We start from the raw sequence: 9,267 nt of genomic DNA, 5'->3' as shown, positions 1-9,267 counted from the left end.
ATCAGCTGTGCGAATCTGGGACTCAGTGCAGCATCACAGCAGTGATTAGAGAGACGAGTGCAGCAAAGTTTATGTCGACGTTGTTGAAGACGGGGTGGCAGCTAGTAGGACGCATGCAAGAGGAGAAAGACTAGAGACTTAGAGAGAACAAAAGCGACGACATGGTGGCACAGCAGAGAGTTAGACTTAGAGAGGTGGTGGAGGTTGAAGAGAAAGAGTGGCACGCATAAGTACGTCATTATATGCTCTCGTTCTTCAGCCGTTGATTACATAAGCAAGTTAGGTATCAGTTGCCCAAGATAATCTAAGTATAATGTACATATTATATACTTATAGTATACTTTTATTAAGATAATAGGGATACAACAAGTGCTCTTACACTATTATATACATTAATATACCTTTTGCATAAATTATAAGATAACAATAGTTATTATTACATTATTATATTATAAATATAACTCTTTTTTAAAGATTATAATTTAAATGTAATACAAGTATAATACTTTAGGTTATCATACAAAGTTAGTATAATACATGTAATAGATTTTATTCATCCTTAGTACTTATGTAGTCTTTATATACATTAATATGTCTTATTTAAACATTACAATTCATTTACAAACCTTACAATTACTTTACAATGTATATACAATACACATGTTACTTTACAAGGTCTATAAGAAATTACAAGAAATGTGACATTTTCCTGATGTGTGTTCTCTAGGTTAATAGTACTCTTAAACTGGAAATGTAGACCTACAGCCCTTAATCCAACTATATTCCCAAAGCTACCAGCTAGGATTTATGCTAAGAGAATGAGTAGGAATATAAGAAGAGTCAAAAAACTAAGGAACTACTGTATCTACAGACTACTTTTTATAATAACTAAATAACAAGAGTAAAGTAAGGAATGAAACTTGAGAATAAGATTAAAGAAATAATAAGGACAAATATTACAAAGCCAACAGGTGCATCAGAGGCCAGGAAGAATTAACAGAGTATTGTGTATCAGAGAATATAAGCTAAGAGACCATTATATAAAAGAGGTACAAGTTACTATATTGGGTAAGAAATAGATTGACTGTGTTATAATTGTATACACTACCCTACATCTCTGTAGCTCTCTCCTGTACTCAATACTAAGACAATCTCTATGAAACTTTGTAGAACAATAGATGAGATGTTAAGGATTATGAAAATCTAGTAGTAATGTTGGTTTTTTGTAAAACTGACAAAGATATGAAGAAAAAGAAATAGGTCCAATTCTACAATCCTAATATTACCTCCCTCCTTAGGTTGTATGTTCTGGACAACTGAATCTAGAGGCTATTTTGTCTAAGTAAAGTGTTAAAGTCTCTAAAGGTTCCTTTTAGAATGTTCAGTCATCTTAAGACACTAGGTGTTACAGTTCTCTACTCTTGTACCTTCAGTTCTAAGGGTTCTGTACTCTTTCATACTAGAACTTAGGACTTCTGTCCCTTAGGAGTACTGTCTATAGACTATATACAGGCTGACTCTCACTATTACTCTTCCTTACTTTATCATTCTGTTCCTTTGACCACCCTTTCATTCCTTGTTCATTCTATAGTCTCTTACTCTTTGTCTATCCCTTTATTCTTTGTACCTTTATCTTTAACCTTTCTTTCTTTCATTCTTTATAGCTTATCATTCTTAGTAGCTCATACTCTCTAAGTACTCTTGTGTAGTTTAGTATATATAAGTGTATAAGATCAGACTGGTCCTATAGTCTTAATCTTGTCTACTTTAGGTAGTCCTGTACTCTTAGACTTACTCTATATACTCTACTCTTGTCTTACTCTCTCTCTATGTCTGTTCTACAAGTTCTGACTATGTTCTAGTACTTACATTCTGTATTTCTATTGTGTAGGATAGTTGTAGCCTAGGTCCTCTTACTAAGCCTTTGAGTCTCCTCTACACTGTTACTAACATTAGATTAAGACTCCCTATTACTACTCTACAACTCTCCTACATTTTGAGTATTAGTACTTACTATTGTGTCAATCTCTTTTCTTTGTCCTGACCCTTTTACATTTTTAAATTTTAAACTTTCTAAACCCTTTTAAACTTTTACCACCCTTCTTCTATTTATTACCCCTTTTAGTTTAGTGTTGATTCCTTTATAGTGTAAACATAGACCCTCCTACACTAACTACTACCCTTACTGTCCTGCCAGATTAGTAGTTGTGAGTAGACCTAGCTTAATATGTATAGATCTTTATCTAAGAGGCCTTTACTAACTATGTGCCCTCAGCCTTCTTAGAACCTGTTCTGATTGTTCTGGAAGTCACAACCTGTTCTAGAAAGAAAGTGTATGTAGCCTACCCTTTAGACTTTAATAGGTAACACTTTAAGGACTTTTAGTACTAAGTCAAACTATACATAGCTACTACTTTAACTAATCTATCCTCAGATCTTAATTGTATCTTATTTGTTCTCTCCTTTATGAAGGAAGGTAATACAGTCACCTGGGCCTAGAACTAGATTGAAGGACATTAGATTAGAAGTCTAATCTGACTTCAGAACAATAAGTTGTATTCAGAATTTATAGAGTAGCTCTATACTTCCTTTATTAATCTGAATAAGAAGTACAATGTGTAGAACAAGCTTGTGTCTTTATGACAGAGCAAATGTTTTACTAATGCCTTTTTTCAGGAGTTTGATATCCTAGCCTAGAAGGTAAGATTTGTACTCAGGTTTAATAATGTTCTTATTAGAATGCTTGAGAAAGCTCTTTACTCAGAACTGGTTAATAAGATTCTTAGAATAATACTAGAACTGATTACTTACACTGATTAGAAGATACACACTATTTCCTTTAACTAAGCTATAGTTTGAATGTATTAAGTCTGTACAGAACACTCATACATGTATCTAACTCTGACAGTTCTGAGCTCTCAGATTGATCTGCTTGTAATTTATAATCAATCCATTCTGATAGACATTAGAGAAGCCTGAAAGTAAGGAGTATACTTTGCCTGTAGAAAGTCAGAGTACTAAATTAAGGACTACCTGTAAAAGTAACAGTATATCTGTCAGGTTATTAGAGTAATAATGAGTGACAAGTAGGATTTGTAGTAAGAAGCCTTTTCTACAAATCCAGAAGTCACCTTAGAACTTCTAAACCCTGACTATATACTCTAGGATTTTGTAGAGGCCTAACAGTAAATATAGTACTAAAGGGCTATAACTTGGATTTTTTAACAGTTACTTTTGATTCAATAGACACTGTAGGATTAGAAGTAAATAAAGTAAGAAAAGTAGAAAAAGTAGAAAAAGTAAATTAACAAAATTATTTATTAAAAAGAAAAAAGTTGAAAACAAAAGTAGATAGTTCTCTTATTTCTTCTGATTCTTCTGATTCTTCTCTTTACACTTTATCCAAGTCTAAATTCACACAATCTGACCTACTACTTTTGTGTTCTAAGATTTTAGAACATTCAGAACACTACCTAGCCCTGTTTACTACTTAGTAGTTTATTCATAGTATTAAGTAGGGATAGTCTTAGCTGAGTTTACAGTTAAGAACATAGGTCTGTCCTTGTCAAAAGAGAGAGGTTAATAAGAAAATGTTAGTATATATACTTACCCTCTTAGACAATAAGACTGTGTAAGCTGTACATTCTCTTCAGAACAAGTAGCAATTTATTAGAGAACATTCTAGACACTAGCTCTAAGTCTCTGTTCTCTTAGCTCCCTTCTTAGGATTCCTCCAGATCTGAACAATAGCTCTAGTAGACAGTAGATACACTAGTTCATACATTAATAAGGCCTTTATGTAGGAACACTACCTTCCTACTTAATGTGTTCTACTTCCAATCCTAGTATATAATATAGACAGAACTCTAAACTAGAATAGTTGAATTACTGAGTTTGTTCAACTATAGATAACCATTCAGGATTATAAGGAAAGTATTGAGTTTAGAGTTACTAACCTTAGAAAGACAGACATCTTTATCAGATTCAAATAGTTTAAGACTTACAACCCTACTATTAACTAGTTAGAGTAAACACTTGTATTCAATCAGTGTTCTGAGTCTTACAGCTATCTTACACTACTGTTCTGAGTAGATACAAATGCTTCTAATGTTACTAACAGTTCTAATAAAGGTGACCAGTTGTTCTTTTTTAACTAGAGTAGATATGTGAACACATATTCTAGTTAAGACAGAACAGAGTCAATCTGAAGGATGTCTAAGACAGGACCAGTCTAGAACCCTCTCAGAACAACTCTACTTTAGAACACACATAGACCCAGCCTGCTAGATTTTGTCTGAGAGTTCCCTAAAGTCTTTAGTAAAGAGGAATTCAACTAGCTTCCTAAACATTACTCTTAGAACTATACAATTGAATTGACTAAGGGTTTCTAACCTAAGGATTACAAGGTTTACCTACTCAACAGAGACAAGTAGGAGGCACTCAACAAGTTCCTTCAGGAAAATCTTTAGAACAGTCAGATCCAACCCTTAAAGTCTCTTATAGTCTCTCCTTTCTTCTTTGTTAAAAAGAAAGATAGAAAGCTCTGTCTAGTCTAGGATTATTGTTATCTTAATAAAGGTACTTGTTAGAATGTGTATTCTTAAGTTATCACACAAGTAATGAGGGCGTAGACCCTGATAATAATGTATATTTAGTTACTAAGTTGCTTGCTTTTATGTTATTCATTCGTCTGTATGTCTTAGACATCCAATGTATCATTATCTTGTATCTGATACTTATTGTGTATCTGATACATGTCTTGTATTGTGTATCCAATACATGTCTCATTGTTCTGTGTCTGTTCTGTTTATATGCATATTAATCATCTTATCATTACTGTAGCATCTGTAATTGTATCATTGATTGTAATACATGTTAACAGTCCCCTTCAAACATTTACAAGACCTATTAAGTCTGTAAGGTGTTTGATCTTTAGAACATGTAATGATTTAGTTAGGATATCTGCCCTTTGATTGTCTGTTTGAACATACTTAATATTAATAAGTTGTTCCTCAACATAACACTTAATAAAATTGCATTGTAAGCCAATATGCTTGGTTCTTGTTGAGTATTTTGTTTCGTCCACTTCTATAGATTTAATTACTGCTTGGTTATTACAATAAATATTTGTAGGTGCATCAGAGATCTGTAGTATCTCATCTGCTAGGTATTGTAATGCTATAGCTTCTTGTATTCCATTTGATAGCACTATTATTTCTGCTTTGTACATAGATAAGGATACTAGTTTCTGTCCTTTACTTGACCAAGATATGAGTGATTCTCCTAAGAAGAATGTGTATCCAGATATTGCTTTATTATTTTCTTGCATCATTCTGTCCACATCTGTATAACCAGTAATATTATTATGATTTCCTTGTCTGAAGATTAACCATTTGTCTTTAGTCCCCTTCAAGTATTGTATGTAATACACTATAGTATTATAATGTAACATGCTTGGGTGTTTTAAATGTTTTGCAAGTTGGGATGTTATAAACACTATGTCTGGTTGTGTACAATCTGCAATATATTGCAAGGATCCAACCATATTCATATACAGTATCTTGGACATAAATGTATGTTCATCCTCTGGTAGATTATTGTCTGTAACTAATTGAGTATTTGGTTGCATAGGCGTTTGTAAATTCCTATTGTTTTGCAAGTTATATCAAAGTAATACGTTTTCAATATAATGTCTTTGTCTCATCATTATTGTTTGTTTGTTTCTATTGTGTTTGATTTCTATGCCTAGTAACCAATGTAATTTGTCTCTGTCCATAATTTCTATATGTGATTGTAGAGAGTTTTTAATCATATTGATAATATTATTACTCTGTACAACAATAGTTATATCATCAACATGAACTAATAGTATTACAACTGTACATTTGTTCTTCTTTGTATAGAATACTGTAAAGTCATATTCTGATCATGTAAAACCAATCATATTAAGTATTCAGCATAGAGTTTTATACCATTATTGTCCAGCTTGTTTTAAACTGTATAATACTTTGTACAATTGTAATACTTGTCCAGGTTTTAACTTTATTAAATCACTTGGTGGAGGTTTAATAAATATTATTTTGTTGTTATCTAGTTCTCCATTTAAGTATACAGATTTAACATCTATTTGATGTATCTTGTAGTTCTTTGAACATCCTCATACAATAGCAAGTCTTATTAAAGATATGCATACAGTGGGTGCAAATAGATCATTATTATAATAATCTTTACTGTCTTGTTGAAATATTCCTTGTACAACTAATCTAGCTTTTCGTTTTTCAATAGAATTATCTGCTAGACGTTTTGTTTTATATACAAATTGTGTTCCAATAACATTTGCATTATTAGGAGGATATACTGTCTCCCAAGTATTGGATTGTATTAATTGTTGTACTTTGTCATTCATAACTTTATTCTAAAGCTCACAATCACTTCTATTGATTGCTTCTTTATATGATAATGGATCTGTCATTATTTCCATATGTAGTTCATTAAATTTGTTAAGATAAATCATAATATTTGTTTTGTCAACGTATGATAGACCTTTTGAGCATTTACTAGGTAAATTTGTTTCACCCAAACGTTCTGTAATTTTGTGCTTTTGAGTAGAGTGTCTTAGTTGTGTAGTTTTGTCTGATTCTTGATTGGATTTGTTGTATTACGTGTTTTCTACTAACTTCCACATATTTTGTATTTTCTATTAGTGATTCACTTTCTCTAAGAGTGTTACTTCATCCTCTATGGATGCACCAAGGTCCTGTTGTAAATGAGGAACTGTTTCAGAGTGATAGTTTGGGTTGTTGTGTCCAGGAGAAACGTGTCAAAGATGTTTGATTACTTGGGGAGCTTTCGTTTAGGTTTCCAGAACATCCAATCCTATCTTGTTTCCTTTAGATTTTGTTTCAACATGCATCCATCCTTGTTTGTGTACTTGGCAGCAGTATTTGTCTCTGTTGCTAGGTCCTTTGGACTCGGATTTGTCATTGTTTTCCTTGATATCTAACTTGTTTTCTTGGATGTCTTCCAAGTCCCCTTCAATTTGTGAAGGTTTTGTATTAAGGAATTGTATATTATGTTTGATAGTTATTTTTCTATCATACTATGTAATGTGACCTTTTGAATTATTGTCAAAACCTATCCATCATCCATAATAACCTCTATCTGTAATTTTAGATAGGTTTTCATTCTGTATTATAATGTATTGACTGAATTTGTGTATGTTGTCAATACTAGCATTGTGTCTGTATTGTTTATAATAAGGAGTTACATATCCTATTACTCTTCAAGGAGTTCTATTGTGAATATATGCCTGTAACATTGCTACTTCTACCTATAAGCATAATAGAATGTTTTGCAAAGTAATAGAGGCATGTATTTGATTAAATATTGTTTTATGCATTTGTTCTGCTACTCTATTCTGTTACAGTATATACTTTACTGTTAGTCTGGATTTTGTTCCTTGACTAATTAAGTATTCTTGGAAGAATTTCCTGTAGAATACTCTATTGTTATTACTTTGCAATTGTTTTATTTGTATACTATATTGTGTAAATATGTTTGTGCTCCATTGAACATACTGAGTATATGTGTTGTCTTTCGTTCATAATTTTAATAAAGATACCTAACGTGTTGCATCATCAACTAATGTTAATAGATATTGTATATTCTTATATCCTTCATAGGATATTGGACCTATTATATCCATATGTATTATATTGCCATAGTTTGCACTTATTTCCAAAGATCTTGTTTTTGGATGTGCTGTTTGTTCAATGTTTGCTTTTATACAATCAACACATTGTTTTTCATCAAAGTTTGTTATCTTTTAAGATAATATTATTGTGTTGTTCCATAATAAACATTTAATATAATCATAACTAATATGACTGAGACGTTTATGTAGATTGTAAACACTGATTCCACTCATAGAATTCATGTAATGAGTGTTTCTTAACACATATAGGTTGTTTTCAAGTTTAATTGTTCCTATTTCATGTTGTCTGTAATAAATAATACATTCCACTTGTTTGAACATGAATGTGAAACCATCATTACATAATAACACTTGACTTATAAGTGAAAAGTTCAAATCTGAATGATAATAAACATGTGTTAATGTTATTTTGCTAATTACAGGATTGTGTGTATTTCCTGAATTTCCCCTTTTAATTTCAATAATCATATCTCTAGCCTTTGTAAAAGTCACTGTTGATTTGTTTGTGAGTGTAACTGTTACCAGGGATACGTTTCGTACATTTGTAAGGCAAAAGTAATATGGTGTAGCATGAATTGTTGCACTAGAATCAATTATATCAATTGTATTAGGAATATATTTATTTATTAGTGTGTTATTTTTGTCCAAGATATTATTATAACATACCCAGTTAGTAAATAGGTTGTTTGTGTCTGTGTTTGCAATAGTATTTGCCTGCTGAGAGGCCAGTACATCTGTCATTTCGACATCTAGCACCTGTTTGATGTATGCATTCATGTGTAGTGTAGTTACTACTGGTACAGATTTTGCTTCCATTGCTTCTATTGTGTTAGCCAAAGGATTAGCCTTTTTGGCTTGGGCATCTAGTGTTGATTGTGTTGGTGACTTCCAGCAATCATGGGAGAAGTGCCCTGATTTGCTGCAATTGAAGCATTTCAATGTGGGGGTCAGTTTACTTGTATTTTTGTTGTTTCCCTTCTTTCTGTACTTTTTATCTTTTGTATGAAACATATTTGCCTGTCTGCATATTGTAGGCTTGTTGTTTATGTATTGTGTAGGGTTTTTGATGCAAAAATTGTTAAATGCTTGGCACAGTACTGTAATAAGTCTTTGTGGCTTGATAGGTTGATACTCAGATTTGGGTTTTCCATTGTAAAACATGTCTCAAGCTTGTTCCATAGCTGTAATAGTACTACTATATTCAGGAGGGGTTGCAGCATAGATAGCTGCTTGATATGTAGTGTCTGTAAGTTTTAAATTGTCTACTACTAGCTGTACATATATCTGCTCTAGTTTATCAAGTACTTGTCTGAAGTTTTTAACATGGTTATTGTATTTAAATAGCAAAGACTCATCATATGCTTTACACATAACTGTATGAGGGTTGAAACGTTCTTCTAATCCACTCATAAGAGTTTTAATCAATGTTCCAGTATGTATAAAGTTAGCCATTATATGATCTGCTACTTTATCAATTATTGATGCATAGATTGTGTGTGTGACCTCAATGTCTTCAGGCTTTGGTTCATTTGTGAACAAGTGTATATAGCCTG

This window comes from Fomitiporia mediterranea (genome assembly GCF_000271605.1).
Source record: "Fomitiporia mediterranea MF3/22 unplaced genomic scaffold FOMMEscaffold_3, whole genome shotgun sequence".
Lineage (NCBI taxonomy): Eukaryota > Fungi > Basidiomycota > Agaricomycetes > Hymenochaetales > Hymenochaetaceae > Fomitiporia > Fomitiporia mediterranea.
Note: the sequence above shows the minus strand (reverse complement) of the source record.